The following is a 20834-nucleotide window of genomic DNA, read 5'->3' as shown; positions in this document are numbered from 1 at the left end:
AACTTTGTTACTTTTTCACTAATTTAGTACCCCCAAACCCAAATCTTTTTGTTGTCAATTTGTCACAAATTTATTATCTAAGAGGTACAGAAGCTTCTTGCTCAGGTTACTTCTTTGAGTCTCATATTTTTAGGGGGCTCATATATGTATGAAATCAAATTTTCCTGTTAATATCTTATGTCCATTTAGTTATTAAACCAGCCAAAAAACCTAGAAGGAAACATTTTTCCACCCCTACACTACACTGCTGGCTTTGAGGATGGGAGGAAGAAGCCACAGGCCAAGGAAGGTGGGCAGTCTCTAGAAGCTAGAAAAAGCATGGAAAGGGATTCTCCCCTTGGGCATCCAAAAGGAACACTGCCCTACTACCTCATTTTAGACCTCTGACCTCCAGAACTTTAAGGTGATAAACTTGCATCATTTTTAGCCACTAACTTCAAGGTAATTTGTTTGATAACAGCAATAGGAAACTAATATATATCCTGAGAAAATTATCAAGGTTTCTGTGGTCAAATAATTTGGGGAAACGTTATTCACTGTATCTCCCTCTTGGTGTCTACAATTTGAGAAGTCCTACAATATAGAATCCTGTTTAACTTTGTTTATACTAGAATTTCCCCCCAAAATATTTAATCATAGATATCTTAAGGACTATTTAACTGGAATCTACTTTGGAAAACAATAGTTTAAGAATTTATACTATGGATGATGGCATCCCAGAAGGGATGCAGACATTCGTTTATCTAGATTGAAATTCCATCCCCTGATGCCACTTCAGTGAATTATTATTGAATACCCATTATAGCTTTACATTGTGACAGGTACTGGAATGAGGGAAAAAAGGATGAGATATAAAGAAAAACCAAAATATTCCTGAATCCAAGGAAATTATCATTTCATATGTGATATGACATTTACCAAAAACTATAAACTGGGTAGAAAAATGTTAGGTTCTGTGTGTGTGTGTGTGTGTGTGTGTGTGTGTGTGTGTGTGGCAGGTGGGGGGGGCGGCAGGATGAGCTTTGTGGAAGTCTACAAGAAAAAAATGAATCATTTTTGGGAAGTGGGGGGTATGAGAGAATGAATTATGGAAGAGCTGGGATATAAATTTGTCTTAGGGGCAGCTAGGCTGATGGGAAGAGAGAAAAGAGGTGGCACCTAGGTGAGCAACCTTACCAATTATAGGCATTATCTGACTCAAGAACTAAGCTGTTCCCTACTATGGAAAGTAAGACAAGCCCTGGTAAGCTATATCCTTATATGACCTATGACCAGAATAATAAATTGGGGTTCTAGTTCCAGAAAATTCTGAAGTCCTTACAAAAACACCAAAATTTATAGCAAATAAATGAACATCAAATGACATGTTTTTAAAATATACAAGTATAGGGGTGCCTGGGTAGCTCTTGATCTCAGGCTTTTCATCTCAAGCTCAGGTCTTGATCTTAGGTTTGTGGGTTCAGGCCCCATGTTGGGGTCCTTGCTAGGAGTGGAGCCTACTTAAAAAAATAAATAAAATACATAAGTACATGTGACCAAATACTTAATAGAATATAAAACTTTATCTTACATGCTCCCTTTGGGGTATCTTTCTGCATGGAATGGGACTTCCTGAGGCTCCTTAAAATATGTACCCAGTAAAGCTTAGACTAAAGGTGTTTTTTACTTTTCCTTGTAAGCATTCCTAGTGGTAAGGATGGCTTTCTTGTTCTTTAGATCTCTAAACTTCAGTTCAGAATTGGAGTCATGTATTCCAAAAAGTTTCAATGCCAACTCTGTGTGTGAAGACTATGCTTTTTTTTTTTTTTTTAAAGATTTTATTTATCTATTCATGAGAGAGAGAGAGAGAGAGAGAGGAGGGTGAGGGGGGTCAAAGACATAGGCAGAGGGAGAAGAAGGCTCTATGCAGGAAGCCCGATGCGGGACTCAACCCCAGAAGACCATGCTTTCATAAATGCTAAAGGAGGACCATTTCTGTGCTACTTTAGCTTCCTGTTTCGTGTCCGTTTTAGTCTTCTTGGGAGAACTCTCACTGTTCTCTGTAAACTGAGACTTCCAGAGCAGTGGAAGCATTCCACATATGTTTGTTGAAATGGTGAAAGGATTATCGAAGTGAAATCTTGGCTCCACTCAAAGTGATTTAGAAAAAGAATTTTTTAAAAAACATTTATTTCAACACAGAAAAGGAAGATTAGGGCAGCCCGAGTGGCTCAGTGGTTTGGCGCCGCCTTCAGCCCAGGGCCTGATCCTGGAGACCCAGGATTGAGTCCCACATCGGGTTCCCTTCATGGAGCCTGCTTATGTCTCTGCCTCTCTCTCTCTCTGTGTCTTTCATGAATAAATAAAATCTTAAAAAAAAAAAAAGGAAGATTAAAATACATGACAGTTTAGAGATAAGGAATTCAACAGGAATTTTGGTGGGGGAGGGGCTTGTAGCCCTGAAGAAGAAACAGGCTTATCACTTTCTGGAAGAGATGCCTACACTGTTTGTGGGCTTGATCCAAAGATAGTGGTGAATCAGGTACTTATTTTCTGAAGTTTCATTAAAGAAAGAAAGGGCATGATTTAGAGGATCACAGGCTCCTCCCAAGAAACATATTCAATAGGTGTGACCTCTGGAGATTGTGTGCCCTCCACCTTGTTTGTCTGGCAAAACACCTTCTCATCTTTCAAGACAGCTCAAATGACACCTCTGGGAGGCCCTGTGGCTCCCTTTGGCAGTTGTTTACTCTGCCTTTTGTGTTTCCCAGCACTCTGTGCAGAACTCTCTCAAATGTCACTAAGCACATTTTATATGGTTATCTGCTTACATATCTGAATTCAATTCCATAAAGTTCTGCTGGGCCATGTTAGATTCAAAAGCTCCAAGGCTAGGACTCTGGGCTTTAGGCGCTACTTCCTTCTCTGAGAGACAGACAAGTATACAACTACTTATTCTCGGCAACTGCAAGAGAACGCATTTAGAGAGGAGACAATGGGAGGGATGGCGGGGTCACAGTTCATATCCTTAGCACAGTGTCTGGCATATAACAAGTTCCATATATGTTAATGGAGGGAAGGAGATATAAAGAGATGAAAGAAGGGGGAGGAAAGGAGAGAAGGGAGGGAAATCAACAAGAGTGCCCCACCCCATCCCTCAGTTACTCTACAGGTGGTATTCTCAGATCTCGGGAAGAGATATTTTGGAGCAGACAGTCAATGTGTCAAACACACCTGGCTAATACATACATGATAATCACCATCTGAGGGCAACAAGCCATAATTTGTCCTGCATTTAACTGTCCTCCCGCTCCCAAGGCATCTACAGAAAAGAGACTTACAGAGGTTACATTTACTGAAAGCACTAGCTCTGTGCCAATTTAATTCTTGAGTTCTGCATCACTAGACTAGCAGGTTCTTTTGCTTCCACAAAAGGATTTAACTGGAATCCTGGTCCCCTCAGAACCTTGTTTGCCATCCAGCTCCTTTTTCTGCCGGCTTCATCTGTGCAACCGACTTGGGTTACGTCTGGCAGACAGAGAGAGGAATCTCATTTCAGGCCTCTGCTGTCTGCATCCCACAGCCCTCCCTGAGCAGCCTCTATTTCACCAGAAAGAGAAGGGAGGTGGCAGGATGATCAGCCTCCTCAAAAGATGAGACTAAAGTATTTCTCAAATTTTCATCTTCCACAGCTGGTATCATTCAATTCCCTGCGGGAAAGACTCTGCTTTCTTGCTTAGCTAGCAATATAATCTCCAGCTATCCTGAAGCCAAAGTATCAATTACAGCTTCATTTGGATGATGGGATAAATTGGTGTTCGGACCACTAGACAAGGACCTAAACTGGAGGTGGGGGGGAAGGATGCCAGAGGGAATTGATCTCTTTCCTAAAGCGAAATCAAATTCTTCATATCCCTGCAGATTAGGCGGCTTAATTCTAAACTGCTAGTTGTCTCGTATGGAGAAACCCACCACAGTGGAAGTGAAGCAGGTATTCCTGAAGAGGTTTTTCTCTGTGAGGGCCTAATTAGAGAGATGTTAATACTTCTGCAGCACCCCAGCAATCCCAGTGTTATGACAAGAGGAGACTGAAAAAAACAAATGATTTGCATTTGTTGCACTTAAAAAGAAGTGTTTTATCAGACACACACAAAAAACAAAAAAAATCACATTTTATATGATTCCATTTATACTAAAAACCTAGGATAGGTAAACCCCTAGAGACAGAAAGATGATGGATGGTTGTCAGCAGCTGAGGGGAAGGAGAAATGGGAAATAACTGCTTAATGTGTACGGGGCTTTAATTCAGGGGGTGATGGAAGTGTTCTGGGATTGTCGCACAACATTGTGAATGTACTAACTGCCACTAAATGGTTCACTTCTAAATGGCTAATTCTAGGGTGTCTGGGTGGTGCAGCTGGTCTGAGTGTCCGACTCTTAGTTTCGGATCAAGTGGTGATCTCAGGATGGTAAGACAGAGCCCCATGTCAGGCTTCGCATCCAGTGCAGAGTCTGCTTCAAATTCTCTCCCCTTCTCCCTCTGCCCCTCCCGCTCATGAGTGTGCTTTCTTCCCCCTCTCAAATAATAAATAAATTGTTACAATGGCTAATTTTTTGCTATGTGAATTTCACCTGAATAAAAAAATACATGTTTTATAATTGTTTTCTAATTGAAGGCCTCTGTATTTCTCACTGCTCAACAATCTACTGCTACTGGGAAATAAGGAGGATTTTATTCCCATCTCATAGTGCTTAGAGGAACTAAGCAGACGCTACGTCCTAATACTTGTCACCTTTAGGCCTAGTATTTTCACAAAATGTCTATAATAGGGAAGTAATTAAAACCAGTGACCCCTGGCTTGCTTGGCCTTTGACAATTAGCAAGCAGCAGCAGCAGCAGTAACAAGAGCAACAACTGCTTATCTGTAGTTACAAAGGGCCGGCTAGATAATCAACAGTCAATGGGGTGCACCTGTGTTTATGAACCCTGCACTCCTCCCCCACACCAGACCCAGGTGACTGCTGCATTCTGGCGAGTGGCCTTCTGTGGTGGGGACATCAAACAAAGACTATGGGTCTTTTTAATTCAGCAGAAAAATATGAAGAACTTACTCTTGCCACACTCTTTCAGGATCAAAGAAAATCAATTTTAACAGCAGAAGCATCTTTGGAAGAGAGGCAGTTTTTCCCTTTTCTGATACTAAGAAGAATGAATGCTTCAACACACAGATCCAAAGCAGTCAGCTGTTAAGTGAAATGAGAAGTCCAAGACTTAGGAGGAATAAAATCATACTGAAAACAGAGGTAAAAAGAAGGGGCCCTGAAAAGAAACTACAAGGGTATGTAATAAGAAATGGCTAATGACTCTATTTATTTTTTTTTAATTTATTTATTTATTTATTTATTTATGATAGTCACAGAGAGAGAGAGAGAGAGGCAGAGACACAGGCAGAGGGAGAAGCAGGCTCCATGCACCGGGAGCCTGACGTGGGATTCGATCCCGGGTCTCCAGGATCGCGCCCTGGGCCAAAGGCAGGCGCCAAACCGCTGCGCCACCCAGGGATCCCCTAATGACTCTATTTAAAAGCAGGTAGGGGACTGCCCAGTCCTACAGGATACCTCCTCCTTCTCACTTCACACCATGCAGTCAGGGCCATGGACAAATAAGCCTCCTAAGCCCTCACCCAACCAACTTCCTGAACCATTCAATATGTCTCACATTCTACTTCTTAACATACCTCTAATTTTTCTGATTTTGACCTTATGACCTTTTGTCCAGCCATGCTTTGTCTTACCACCTAGACTTAATACTTAGCTTTGAGATTTGTTTTTCCTTGACCAAGATCTAGACATTCCTCTGGGAATATTGCCTTTGTTGGCTTCATGCACATTTAGCCTGACCCAGGGATGTTACTAAGACTCACAGAAAAGTGTTCAGTTCTGTTTTGGTGTACCCTTCCTTTTCTCAGGTATATCTCTCAAGACTAAGACTAAAGTTCTAATGCTGATTTCAGACTCACAAATGGCTAGACAAGCTTCATAATAAGAAAGAATTTTTAAATATAATGAGAGTAAAATCTATCAAATGCTTTCAGAATCCTCTAATTCGACTGCAATATGCCAACTGACTCAGACAGCAGTATATTTTCCTATGTTGTGTAAGAAAAACCCATGTGGTCTCGTCACAAAATGTTCTACACGTCAAAGAAATTACAGTATTATTTTTTGGGAAAAATTCCGAAAATAGGGAAATAGCATCTGTTTCCTCTGTGTGTCATGCTATGGAATGAAACACAAAATGGGGAGTTGGGTCATGGAGGGGGCATTTATTTTCCCTTTGACAGGAATGCTGAGATAGAGCATCAATTGTGAGCTATCTTGGGGTTCAGGAGTTGAATGGGGACTGCAGTGTTGTGTGTGCACAATTCCTGTCCTCAGCCGTAATAGTTCCCTATCACCTCCATCTCATATCCCTGCCACAGCAGTGCACTAACCTAGTGCTTCTGCTGACTTGAACTTTGGGCAAATCACTTAAGCTTTCTGAGCCTGCTTCACCCCTAATAAGATGGGAACAGTAACAACTATTGTTCATTATGGTTATGGGTAAACTATGCCCCCAAAAGGTATACTGAAGTCCTACCCTATTAGTACCTCAGAATGTGACCTTATTTGGAAAGAGCATCACTGTAAGTATATTAGTTAAAGTGAGATCATGCTGCAGTAGAGTCCTGAATCTAGTATGCCTGCTATCCTAAGAAAAGGAAAGATAGCACTGTGAAGACGAAGACACACAGACACACACACAAACACACACACACACACACGGAGAATGACATGTGAGGACAGAGACTGAAATGATGCAGCAGCAAACCTAGGAAAGACAAGGATTGATGGTCACCACCAGAAGCTATGAAGGGGTAAGAAAGGATTCCCCCTTCATGTCTCAGAGGGAGCATGGCCCTCTCTTGATTTTAGATTCCTAGCCTACAGGACTGTGAGACAATATATTTCTGTGATTTCAAGCCACCTAGGTTTGTGGTTGTTAGAGTAGCCCTAAAAAACTAATACAGTGGTGGAGGTATAATTGTGTGTGTGTGTGTGTGTGTGTGTGTGTGTGTGTGTGTGTGTTTTAAATGAAGAAGAATACACATAGAATAAACCAAGTAGGCAGGAAGAAAACAGGTAACTTTTCTTATGAATTTGAACTAAGGAAATGACATTATTTTCTCCAAAGCTGACACTGCCTCTCTAAACCCACCTCCCACTATTGTCCTGTTCACTCTGCTCCAGCTCACTGGCCTCCTGGCTATGCCTGAAATATCCCACCATGTTCACTCCTTAGGGTCTTTGCAGCGGCTACTTCCTCTGCCTGGAGCTTGCCCAGGGTGAACTCCCGATTTTCTGTCTTTCTCAGTGAAGCTGATCTTGGAAGTTTCATTCAACATTTCAATTTGTATTCCAAGTGCCACCCAACACTCCCAATTCCCCTTAGCTCTTGTTTTCCTCTTTTCCATATTCTTATTGGTTTTCTAATAGCTTAGTAATTTATTTCTCTATTACATGCATTATTTATCCTCTGTCTCTTTCTATGCTAGAACATAAGTGCCATGAGGGCAGGGATCTTCATGTTTTGCTCACTGATATGAACAAGCACCTAAAACAGTATCTAGTTCATAATAGGTGCTTGACAAAGATTCCTTAAAATCCATTATTTATTTTTAATTAACCACTTTATAATTATAGAAGCCATACATGTGTACTGTAAAACATTAGAAAAAATTTAAAACTTCAGATTCCTACCATCCAATAATATCTTTCAAATTTTAATAAATTAGGATGGTTTTTATCTTCTTCTAAGTGACTCCCTAAGGGATTCTGTCTCTTAAGGAAAAATGTCATGGTATGGATAACATCCTTGATGTTTGGTCCTTGAAGGTATGGTAACATATCTTACAAGATTTGGTAGCAGATTTAATGAAATAATGTATCCAAACACTTAATATAAATGCTTGCCATAACAACTTATATAGGTAGTTATTTTCTTTCCTTTGATCTTGACTTTAACTTTCATCCCTTGCTACCTTCTAAAAAGTAGCATATACCTGTACACAAGAGAATTGTATAATGTATTCTTACAGGGGAGGCAGGTGGGGAAGGTCTCCCACAACTGGCACTCAAGATGAAGCCCCCAAATTCACAGTACAAAGCTCCAAGGTCCAAAAGCACCATGAGATACAAGACCACTAATTATTTCATAGAATTTTATAATAGTTACAAAACAACAGACAGTGATAATTACATTTTAATATTACATCCTCCCATTTGCAAAAGCTTTTTATATTAATTTTTTCTTATAGATGAAAGGCAAGGGGATCAGAGAATTTAAGTGACATGTCCAAGTTTATACAGCTGCTAAAAGAAGAGCTAAGAATTAAATCTAGAATTAGAAGGTCATCAGTAACAAGGATCTTTTAACTTCACAGTGAAATGCATACTATCCATTTCTAGAATCCCACTCACAATAAATAAAAATGTTATTTAGTACTTACCCAATAAGCTACTTTCCTCCTCATCCTCTAAACAAACGACTTACCTAACTTAATAGCCACACGTCCTTTCCTTGCTGGGTAACTCTCCACCAAAATTTTCTTCTTATAAAAAGGAGATCAGTGGTTAAGCATGCCAGGAAATGGGGTACATTGTTGAGAAAACCTGGGCATCACTGCTCTTGCAAACTGTTGAGAAAAAAACAAAACATCAAGAGCTTTATAACTTCAGTCCTCTTGGGAAGCCTTCAGAATGAATCTCTTTTCCATTCTGGCAGAAGTACAACAGGAGCTGTTTTTTTTTTTGGGGGGGGGGGGTTGCTGAGATTTTAAATTAGGTTTAATAATATTAAACTTGCATTCCTTAGCCTAAATTTATTCTATGGCCTTAAAAGCATTTCTTATAAATTGTTTCTACTTTTGAAGGGACTGGAAGAATCATATCCATGAATACTGAGACTCCCAATCCTTCTTATATACAGAATTTTCAGATTTATTTTTCATGGTAGTTTGGCTAAAATTCAAGGAGCTAGAAGACAAATTCAACCTAGCAGAGAATTGAAGGCAGTAATCATTAGAATGTTTCCTCTCCCAGAGGTAGCAAAGGAACCTTTTTATTCAAATACCAATCACAGAGTTAATTAGGTTAATGGGCTCCCTGTGGGTTGGGCATGCATGATCTCTTACAAACATGCCACAGTGAAAACCATCACACGGCGACTGCAGATTTTAAATAGAATGGATGTGTATATGTCCAGGAGACAGCCCCAGATTCAAATATGCCTTTTGCACAGCTCAAGAAGACAATGTTCTGGGGCAATGATACAGAAATCTTCAAATTTCAGGGTGACAATGGGTATCTGGCCCTGACAAGGAGTTGACTGTATGGGCTTAGAGAAGGATTCCCAGCTCTGGCTACAAGGGGCTGGTTTGTATCAGACCAACTTTCCACTGAACTAGGAAAGCTGGGTATTTAAAAACCTGTCTGAAGGCACTGGAGTACTACCAAGGTAGCCAGGACATGAAAGGCCAATATCTTGAGGAAAAGAGAAACAAAACTGAGGCAAATCACTATGCTGCTTTTCCTTTCAAGACATCTACTGATCTTGGGGCACCTGAGTGTTTCAGTCAGTTGGTTGGTCAGGCATTCAACTCTTGATTTTGGCTCAGGTCATGGTCTCAGAGTTGTGAGATCAGCTCCGTGTTGGGCTCCATGCTGGGGGGTGGAGCCTGCTTAAGATTCTCTTTCTCCCTTGGCCCCTCCCCTCCTCTTCCTCTCTCTCTTTAAAAAAAGAGAAAAAAATGAAGAAGAAAAAAGACATCTACTTCTCTGTAAGAGGCACAGGGCAAAACTGCAGAGAAGCCAAGCAGAAAGCAGCTGCTTAGAGGCACATAAAGTGAGCAAACCAAAAAAGTACCAGAGCTGAGTATCAAATCTGTTCGGTCCTCCATTGGATGAAGGACGTTTGCCCTGCTCTAACTGCCTAACAGAAGCAAAAGTAAACCCCACAGAGAAAGATACCACCATCTACAGTATCTGATTCTTTATACAAAATGTCCCACATTCAATCAACAATAACCAGGCACACCAGGGCATAGGTTCAAGAAAGAAATGGACAATGAAAACAGGACCCAGAGGTGAGGAGTCATAGGATATGGTCTTTAAAATAACTGTGATGTGTGTGTTTGAAATTATAAAGACTATAAAATATTTTAACATATAGTTCTCAGTAAGTCACAGAAGAGAAAAAAAAAAAAAGAACAAGGAGACAAAAGATTTGAGTAACACAATTAAACTCAGCCTTCATAACCTATGTAGAAGACTGCACCTAACAACTGTGACTACATATTCTTTTAAGGTACACATGAAACATTTATAGAAATTAACCAAAAGTGGGTCATAAAGTAAGTTTCAAGAAATTTCAACAAATAGAAACCATAGAGTACTTTTTTGAACTTACTATTCTGACATGATATAGATTCAAAGGAAATCGCAAAAATAATAACTTTTTTAAAGCAAAATGCTCCTATAGAGCCATACTATCACTCCAGGAAGTTCCTTCATGCCCCTTTTTGTCAGCTGCCACAACCCCAAGACAAACACTGTTCTCATTTCTTTACCATTGATTAGTTCTAAACTTCATACAAATGGGCTCATACAAAATGTACTCTTTTATATGAAAATACTACAACTTATAATATATTCCCCTATGAGTGGACCTTTGGTAGTTTCCATTTTAGGGCCATTATAAATAACACTGCTATAAATATTCTTGTACAAACCTTTTTATAAACATGTATTTCCATTTTTCTTGGATAAACACTTAGGAGTGGAACTGCTAGGTTACAGAATTGACGAATGTTTAACTTTATAAGAAAATAGCAAATATTTTTCCAAAATGGCCGTATCATTTTATACTCCTATCAGTAATACATAGGAGTTCCAGTTTACACAGCCTCATCAACCTTCGATGTTGGCAGACTTTCAATTTGAGCCATTCTAGTGTGAAGTTTTGATTTGCAACTCCCTGGTGACTAATAATGGTAGCTTTTTAAATATCTTCTTTTATGCAACATCTGTTCTAAGTATTTTGTCCATTTCTTAAATTGTAGTTGTTGTTTTTTTTAAGATTTTATTTATTTATTAATGAGAGACACAGAGAGAGAGGTAGAGACACAGGCAGAGGGAGAAGCAGGTTCCCCGCAGGGAACCTGAGATAGGCCTCGATCCCGGTCTCCAGGATCACGCCCCAGGCTGAAGGTGGCACTAAACTGCTGAGCCACCCGGGCTGCCCAAATTATAGTTTTTTAATTACTGATTTACAGCAGCTCTTTTTAATTTTTTTTTTAATTTTTATTTACTTATGATAGTCACAGAGAGAGAGAGAGAGAGGCAGAGACACAGGCAGAGGGAGAAGCAGGCTCCATGTACCGGGAGCCCGATGTGGGATTCGATCCAGGGTCTCCAGGATCACGCCCTCGGCCAAAGGCAGGCACCAAACCGCTGTGCCACCCAGGGATCCCAGCAGCTCTTTTTATATTCTGATACCAGTTCTTTGTCAGATATACGTATTACATATATTTTCTCCCAGTCTGTGGTTTTCCTTTACAATTTGTCTTTTTGATAATCCGAAGAGTTTAATGTTGATGAATTCTGATTTCTCACTTTTTCTTTACCTTTAGTGCTTTCAGTGTCCTTTAACAATCTTTGCTTAAAGTCTATTAAAAGCCTAAAAAATATTCTTCAGAAGTTTTGTAGCTTTAGCTTTATGATCTCAGATTAACTTTTGTTTGTGGTGTAATCCAAAGGCAAGAAGGTTAATTTTTCTCCCACTCATTCCAGTAACATTTGTTGAGAAGACTATCACCCCCAACTGAATTGTCATAGCACTCTCACCAATTAACTGACAGCATGGTATGTCTTCAATTAAGCTAGAAATCAACATATAAGTGATAACTAGAGTCCTTAAGTATTTGACAATTAAGCAGTACACATCTAAATAACCAATGGATCAAAGAAGAAATCACAATGGTAATTAGAAAAAATTTTTGACTTAACGTAATAGTGAAATGATAAAAAAAAAAAAAACGGTGAAATGCATCTAAAGTTATATTTTAAAAGTTTAGAAAGCAATCATTTATGTGTCTATCTCAAGGAATTAGAGAAAGAACAGATAAATCCAAAGAAAGAGGAAGTAAATAAGAGCAGAAATCAACAAACTTTAAAGTAAAAAGTCATCAAATGCAAAAAGTTGATTCTTTGAAAAATACAAGCAATACTAATAAATCCTTCAGTAGGCTCAACAGCCAAAGCTGGTCATTCTCAACTCTATTACCTAAGAGTCTTCTTCCCACAATGTTGATTTCAGACAGATTAATATGTCTCCTTAATTACTATATTGTTGTTCCTAAAGACAAGCACAGGTCTATTTTGTTCATGAGAGTTTTGCTTTTATTTTTTTACAGAGACAACTCAGAATAACAGAAATAAAGAGGGGGACATTGCAAAGTTCCAGGAATCTCAAACATGAGCTCTTTATCAGCACCATTATGAGGTCAAAACAATGTTGACCTAAATATCTGACAAGACATCATCAGTCCCCAAGATGTGAATCAATAGAAATGATTTCTAAAATACTGATTTACATCCACTATTATTAGCAGTGAACTATATTCTTAGTGCATACTCTGCCTTAAAAGGTCAATTAACAACATGATAAGCCAGTGTGATTAGAAAGACATCTTAAAATTAAGTCTCCAGCCCTATGACCCAGCTATTGCACTACTAGGTATTCCCAAAGGATACAAAAATACTGATTTGAAGGGGCACGTGTATCCCAATGTTTATAGCAGCATTACCAACAATAGCTAAATTAAGGGAAAAACCCCAAATGTCCCATTTACTGATGAATGCATGAGGTGGTGTGTACATGTGCACACATGTACAGACATAAACACACATAAATATGACTCAGCCATCAAAAAGAATGAAATCTTGCCATTTGCAACAACATGGATGGCATTAGAAATATTAAGCTAAGTGAAATAAGTCAAAGAGAAAGACAAATACCATATGATTTCACTCATGTGGAATTTAAGAAACAAAACAGATGAACATAGGGGAAGGGGGAAAAGAGAGGGAAGCAAACCATAAGACTCTTAACTATCGACAACAAAATGAGGGTTGCTAGATGGAGGTGGGCAGGCGATGGGCTAAATGGGTGATGGAGATTAAAGGGTGCACTTGTGATGAGCCCTGGGTGTTATAGGTAAGTGATGAATCACTAAATTCTACACCTGAAACCAATATGTTAACCAACTAGAATTTAAATAAAAACTTGAAATAAAAAAATAATAAAATTACATTAAGTCTCCAGAATGTAAACATAAATATATATTTTTCACTGATGTTGTCACTGGGATACTCAATACAATACATAGTATTAAGTATTTTCATACAAAAGATAAAAAGCCACACATCATCCGTGAAATATCTGTTCTGCCACTGTAAAAACTGACTTAAATACACCAAAATCAATCACTTGCATTAGTAATTTATTGATAATTAAGTAGTGCACAGATAAAATGTGGCAAACAAATACATTCCTTAGTCAACAGGTGAAGAAAATGTTGGTGGATATTTGAGGAAGTAAATATTCAAAAATTATTCAATATGCAAAATTTACCATACTATTCAATGAAAGTACAGAGGTTTCTGTCTCAATAATGAAATACATAAAGAACTATTTTTTTAAGTGAACCACTAAAGGAGTACTGTGGAAGAAATACATATTCTAATAAATGACTTCTTTAATAAAAACAGTGTTTTATAGAGCACATATGCACTGATTGAATGAAGACAGGAGTCCTGGAAAAGTTAATACCACACATGAAAGAAATGCACTCATTGCCTCACTCATAGGCAAATCATTACTGCAAAGAAGTTGAATCTAAAAGAGCACCGAGAATGTCAGTGGCATAGTTAATTTAGTAGAATCATTATAAAAACGCTATAATAACATGGGGAATGATCATGAAAATTTTTTATAACAGAGGCACAGTGGTTATTTTCTTACCACTGCACCAAATTTTAAGTTGCCTGACATTTTTTCTTTTAAAATAGACAAGTGGGGATCCCTGGGTGGCGCAGCGGTTTGGCGCCTGCCTTTGGCCCAGGGCGCGATCCTAGAGACCCAGGATCGAATCCCACGTCGGGCTCCCGGTGCGTGGAGCCTGTTTCTCCCTCTGCCTGTGTCTCTGCTTCTCTCTCTCTGTGTGTGTGACTATCATAAATAAATTTAAAAAAAAATTTTTTTTAATAAAATAGACAAGTGTTCTAAAATATCATGACTGCTTCAGTGATGCCAGCTATCAGCTGTCCACTTCAGAAGAGATATTTTTGATGTAAAAAAACCCAGGTCTAATATTTTTTCAAAAATAATTCCTAAATAGCAATTCTGCCCATAACCAGTTGTTATTTATTTTTCTGATAAAGTTGATGCTTTAACAATAAGTAATAATTACTTTTCAAGGAAATCATTCTGAAATAATATTTTGAAAATGGGTATTTGGAGAGGTTTTTATGAGGTGATTTTGTTGTTGTTGAATAAGATGAAAGCATCACCTAGAGAAGTCATCCCTGAATTCTCTTTCTCACACTTCTCACAATTAATGTCAGCAAATTTTGTTTGATCTACCTTCCAAATACCTCAAGAATACAATCACTTCGTACTGTCTATACTACCATGTTAGTCTCAACCAAAATCTTCTCAACCCAAATCAGGGCTACAGCTTCCCAGATGACCTCCCTTGCCCAACTCCAGTACTACGCCCCCAGCAGCCAATCACCTTATTAACACCAAAGTCAAATCATACCACTCATTCACCCAAAGTCATCTAATGATTTCCTGTATGTCTCAGCATAAAAGCCAAATTCCCTACAATGCCTACAAGTCATTACATGATTTTTATCATTACCTACCGACATCATTCCTACTACTCTTGTGTTTACTTACTCTATCTACTCAAGCCCCTATGATGCTGTGCCTCAGAGGTCAGGGACACTTCGTCTCAGGGCTTTCCACTGGCTACTCCCTTTGCCTGGAGTATGTCCCCAGATATCTTCCCTTGCTTCCTTCAAGTTTTTACTTAACCATCACTTTTCCACAAGGCCTTCTCTGGCCTCCCTATCTAAAATAGCAACTATTCCCAGCACTCCCCCATTATTCCCCTTCCTTGCTTTATTTTTTCTCTTTAATGCTTCTCACCATCTAACATTTTAACTACTTGTTTATCAATTTATTGCTGATCTCCTTTTTCCACTGAATGAAGGCAGGAATTTTTTGTCTGTTGTGTACTTACTGTTCTAGTCTAGTACAATGATTACTAGCACTAGTATTTGAATATGTGAATGCTGAAAGAACAAGTAGTCAGTAAGAACCTTCCTAACTGCATAGTTTAAAAGCTTGAAAACAGATTTTTTCTAAATCTTCCAAATGAATTTTAATGAGTCTTAAACTCTTTGCTAGAAATATAAAAATGTAATACCTTAATAATAATTAACAAAAATAACTGAATAACATTGGGAAATAAAACATTAGCCGAATTAAAACAAAAATTTTGGCACAGCTGGTGGATATAATTGAAAAACATATATTATGATTTACCAAGTGGAACTAGCAATGTCATTCTTCTATTTGGAGAAACATCTCTTTATGGATTATCTTTTTTAACTACTTATATTATGAAAATAAATGAACTTATAACCATACTATCAAATGTCTATATCACAGTGTTAAATCAAGACAAAACAAGGCAAAAAGTAATGACATATATTCAATGAATGCGCTCTCATTGAGCAAAAGGAATTTTTGTACTATTAAAAAAATAAAAATTTTAATATTTTATCTTTGTCTCATCCTTTAAAAATGTCACTTTTCTATATGTTTTATGGTCTTCAAAATACTCATATATTCAACATTTATAAATAAGCAAACAACCATTGGGGAAAAAAATCTTCATTTACAGCTTGTAAATCACTGTGTTAAAGACTTGGGAAGGAAAGAAAAGGCACATCTTGCCCCAGTTGATAGAAATATAAAAAAACACCAAATAATTACCACAGTGTGTTAAGTATTACCATGAAAGGTCCTTTATAACTTGGTCTCTGCCCTCCTCTGCAGCTTTGTCCCTCATGACTCCCTAAATGACTCAAACTTTACAAAGTTGATGCTCCAGCCGAGAGCTAACTTCTAGTAATTTCTCATGCACAATTCTTGATTCTGGACCTATTTACTTCAATTTAGGGTGGCCAGGTGAAATACAAAATGTCATTTTCTGGGTGGCTAGGAACAAAAATAATTATCAACATGGATTTCCCTAAGAAAGCAGTAAAGGCAGAAAGTAGCAAAAGAGCAAGAAAGGGAAAAAAAAGACACTCCTTAAGAAATGTTTCTTTCTCTCAACTCTTACCTCCTTTAGGTGGCAAGTGAGAACTACACTGAAATGAAATCACTGAGGAAAACTTTCTAAAGGGCCTCTCACAACTGACCAAATGCTGAAACGAGCTCAACCTTTCTCTTAAAGAAGACACCTTCTATCACAGGGCTCCAGGACCTGGGCAGCAACCAGTGACGCCAATACCTGTGCTGCGTAGGCCTTGGGAGCTCAGCTCAAATCTCATGATGCTATAATTCTCTTTAGTCAATTGGAATGTCATTTCATATTCACCATTAACCCAACATTATTAGCGAAATATATGTTACTCTAAAGGAAGCACTCCCTTTGTGTACAGTCAATTCTCATTATTTATGTAGGTATGCTCTACTAAGTTGCCGTGGATACTGAATTAGCAACCATGGAACCACTGCTCCTAGGAGAAATACAGGGTTAGGTTCCTGAGAGCCTCTGGTCACATTTTGATCAAGCAATCAATATATGCACATAATCTTATTTCATGTGGGCTCCTACTTAAAGACATCTTATTTAATATATATATTATAGATCTGTTAAGATTGAACTCATGGTCGGGATCCCTGGGTGGGCAGTGGTTTAGTGCCTGCCTTTGGCCCAGGGCGCGATCCTGGAGACCCGGGGTCAAATCCCACGTCGGGCTCCCGGTGCATGGAGCCTGCTTCTCCCTCTGCCTATGTCTCTGCCTCTCTCCTCTCTCTCTCTCTCTCTCTGTCTCTCTGTCTCTCTCTCTCTCTCTCTCTCTGTCTCTCTGTCTCTCTCTCTCTCTGTCTCTCTCTCTCTCTCTCTGTCTCTCTCTCTCTCTCCCTCTCTCTCTCTCTCTCTGTGTGACTATCATAAATTTAAAAAAAGAAAAAAAAAAGATTGAACTCATGGTCAACAGCACTATAACTTGTGACTGAAGCTTACCTAACACACATTTTTCTCTGTAAAGGACTTCACAGCCTTCTTGCGCTCAGGGAACACTCAACAGCACGTTGACACTATGTGTGGGGGCCATCTTTAACAGCACAACCACCACCACCAACAACAACAAAGGACCACAAAAATACAAAAACAAACCATGGTATTGAATTGACCATGACAAGGATATTTGTTAACAGTATAAGAGCTGAAAAAAGAAGGCAGCATATAGCCTTGTCTGACCTCAGCTGGGAACATGCATCCTGGGCAACTAAAATTTTTCACTGATCTGTGCATGTCAGCAAATGGCCACTAACATGCTCCAACTATTGATTTTAGGCTTACAAATAAATTTTAGCTAGTAGGCAAACTGATACATATAGAATCCATGAATAATGCCTATTGACTGTATTGTATGCATGGTTCCGGGTCCAAAATCTGGTTTTCCTCTCTTAAATTCCTTCCCATTTAGATAAAAGAAGCCCAGTGAAACTCCAATAAATTTTATGATTCCCAGTTCAACTAAACTAGCTCTATGAAAGCCCATTTACTGTTGAGGTAGCAATCTACAACTTGTCCTATGAACACTCAGGCTTGGAAACTTAGTCCCATGTCTACTCATTTCCTTTCTTGTATCCTCAGGGGGAACTCTGCAGAACACTTGAAATGTTAACAATTTGTTTGTGAATCAAGAGTAACTATATCTGGGTCTCTTTTTTCAGATACAACAACAAAATGAGCAATAATGAAGCAATATATGTTTGGTATGACACCCTGGGGACTGATGAAGAAGAGGAAGAGGGAAGAACAATGGGATTCTTCAGTGGGCCCCGAATAGGTATGTCCAGGTAAATTACTCTGAACAAGTTGACAAATAGACTTTTTCCATTTGCCATGGCCACAAGTAGGATGTTGCACAGCACCTGCCGTCTGTGGGAGTCCACCCTGATAAGCAAGTTCTAAGAGTCAGTTGCTTGTAGTTCAAGCTCTCAGTCCAGGTGTCAGGACCACATCTCCAGGATTCACTTACTTCTGCAAGTCATAATGCCTATGACCTGCCACTTGAGAACAGACTGTAACAGAGAAACTACAGCTGAATTACTAAGAAAGTTTCTGCCTGGGAGTAGTAACTATGCTGCTGGTTTGGGCCAGGCAGAATTAGGTTTCTACCTGGGCAGCTTCCATTCTGCATGCAGACACAACCCAGTCACTCTGCGCAGCATATTCTCAGCCCATTCTCAACAGCAGTTGGCAAGAGCAGCTGTGACTCCACTTTGGGCAGCTCAGAGCAGACAGCAGGACCCACACTGTGATACTCTTCTTCTTTTCCTTCTCCAAGGCCTCCAATCTGACAGCACAGAGTATTAGGAATATCTGAACTCTGGGCCAAGAAACCCAAATTCCAGTTTGGGCAGGATATGAAATTATATATATATCATATACATATATGAATTCATATATATTATATATATATGAAATTATTGGGCAGGTTGGTGGGAAAAAAAGGATATAAATTACCCCCTTCCCTTTCTTCTTTACATTCATGCACTAGTAAGAGGAGAACAGAAACTTTGCTTCTTCACCTCCTGACTTCCTCTGCCTTCTAAGTTCCAACAGAACTTCAGGGAACACACAGGTGCAAAATACCTGCCCAACACTATGTGGTCGGAGCTATTAAAGAAGGAAATTTAAAGCCATGAGCTCACCGGGAACATCTCCACAGATGCTTTATCCACAGAGTCGGGCTGAAGGGTTGAAATCTTCCCCTAACTCCCTCCTGGATCTTATAATTTTCTACTATTCCTCTGTACAGGAAATACTTCTTAGCCAAACGACAAGTTTTGGTAATCTGAAAGGTTGCTGCTAGTATTACTTTTCATTTCTCATCTTCCTTTCACTGTTAAATTTCAGAGGCAAGTGGTCTATACCTTTTATTTTCCATCATCTCAGCACTGTTCTCTCCTTAACCTCCCCCAAATAATTCCTGATGTTGTCAATCTACTCAAATTGAATTCCTGAAATTCAACAATGACCTCTGACTCCCAAATAAAAGCCTTTGCTCAATACCTATATTTCTTGACACTCAACCCTGTCCCATCTGCAGCCCCCTAATATACAATGCTATGTAGACACAATTTAAAATTTTCTGTTTCTTTAGTATCTTCAGTGACTGTATCTTCCTTGTTGCTTCTAACTCTCCATGTAATTTTTTCCCTCTCTTTAATAAATCTTCAAAGCAAATCAAATATCTATTTCTCACCTGCTGCAATGATAACACAGTTCTACTAAGACTAACACCGGTCATTTCACTTAGTCATTCTCCATTATTTTCCATGCCTAGTTGGTTTTTTAAAAATCTTTTTTTTTCTTTCCTTAAATGTCTCTTTAATCTGTTCTCTCTGTCCCCATCCTAATCCAGGCTTTCATCTATTCATGCCTGACTTGCTGCAATATCCTACTATCGAGTTAGCCTCTGCTATGTACTAAACATTATTACCTGCTTAGTTCAGGAAATTCTACTTGCATTAAGTTACTTCCTTCCTACAAAACATTCAATGATTCCCTGTCATTCAAGATCTCCCCACTAAACCTGGCCCCACTTAATCCATCTAACCCCTTCCTATTACCTACACCTACCACCCCCTCTCACAAATTGCCTCATCTGAGAAAATCAGTGTCCTTGTATCCCACAAGTATCCAGGATGAGTCTCAATCTAAGCCTTCCTTATTTTCAATAGCAAGCACAGGAAAAAAAAAAAAAAAAAAAGAATGTGATGTTTCCTGGACCTTCCAATTAGCATTCCCACTACCAGTGATTCATGATCACCACTCCCAACAGAGCAACAGCACATGCATAGTGCTACAAAGAGCCTCACTCTTCATGGCTAATTGGATTCCACCAGGAACTATTATTTCACTCAAATCAGAAACCATGTGATAGATAGGAGTGACAAGCCAAGAAGTGAAGGGTCCTCTATGTTTGTGAGGTTGGCCTCAGGAGATTATTCCATTATGGAGGACAGAGGAAGGAGAATAGGGGAAAGGGAGGGGTTATTGCTCTGCTGCTCAGTGAAAGTACAAACAGAACCTGAGTATTATAGACTGAACTCATTCAATTCTTGGCAGTATGGCAGCTCACCAGATACATACTTCTACTGGTTGTCTGAATTACAGATGAGTAAACTCATCTATTGCTTTATTTCAGCTTCTCAAAGGTAACTGTTTATAAGCACATCTTAGGAAATAAACTGTACCTCGATAGCTGGTGAATAAATGGCTATTAATTTCCTATATTTTTCGAGAAAAATCTAGGGTTCATGGATGAAAAGATAAGCCTAGAAAGGGGTCATGAACCTATACACCTGTTCACCAACTATGGAAATTAAAGCTTTGAGACAGATACCCAATGATCATTTAATTTTGAGAGTACAGGCA

At 38.9% G+C, this 20834-nt stretch overlaps 1 protein-coding gene across 6 annotated transcripts in view; it reads right to left on the bottom strand.

Moving 5' to 3' along the window:
• Positions 1–20834, bottom strand: part of CRACD (capping protein inhibiting regulator of actin dynamics) — a 277301-nt gene that overhangs the window by 127937 nt on the left and 128530 nt on the right. For all 6 annotated transcript variants that reach the window (XM_041724742.1, XM_041724747.1, XM_041724744.1 and 3 more), the window contains one exon: positions 8573–8714. The gene's annotated coding sequence lies outside the window, so the exon portion shown is untranslated. The remainder of the gene's footprint in view (positions 1–8572; positions 8715–20834) is intronic.

Source organism: Vulpes lagopus, chromosome 12 (genome assembly GCF_018345385.1).
Source record: "Vulpes lagopus strain Blue_001 chromosome 12, ASM1834538v1, whole genome shotgun sequence".
Taxonomy (NCBI): domain Eukaryota; kingdom Metazoa; phylum Chordata; class Mammalia; order Carnivora; family Canidae; genus Vulpes; species Vulpes lagopus.
The sequence above is the reverse complement of the archived record's forward strand: the minus strand, read 5'-3'. Positions and strand labels throughout refer to the sequence as shown.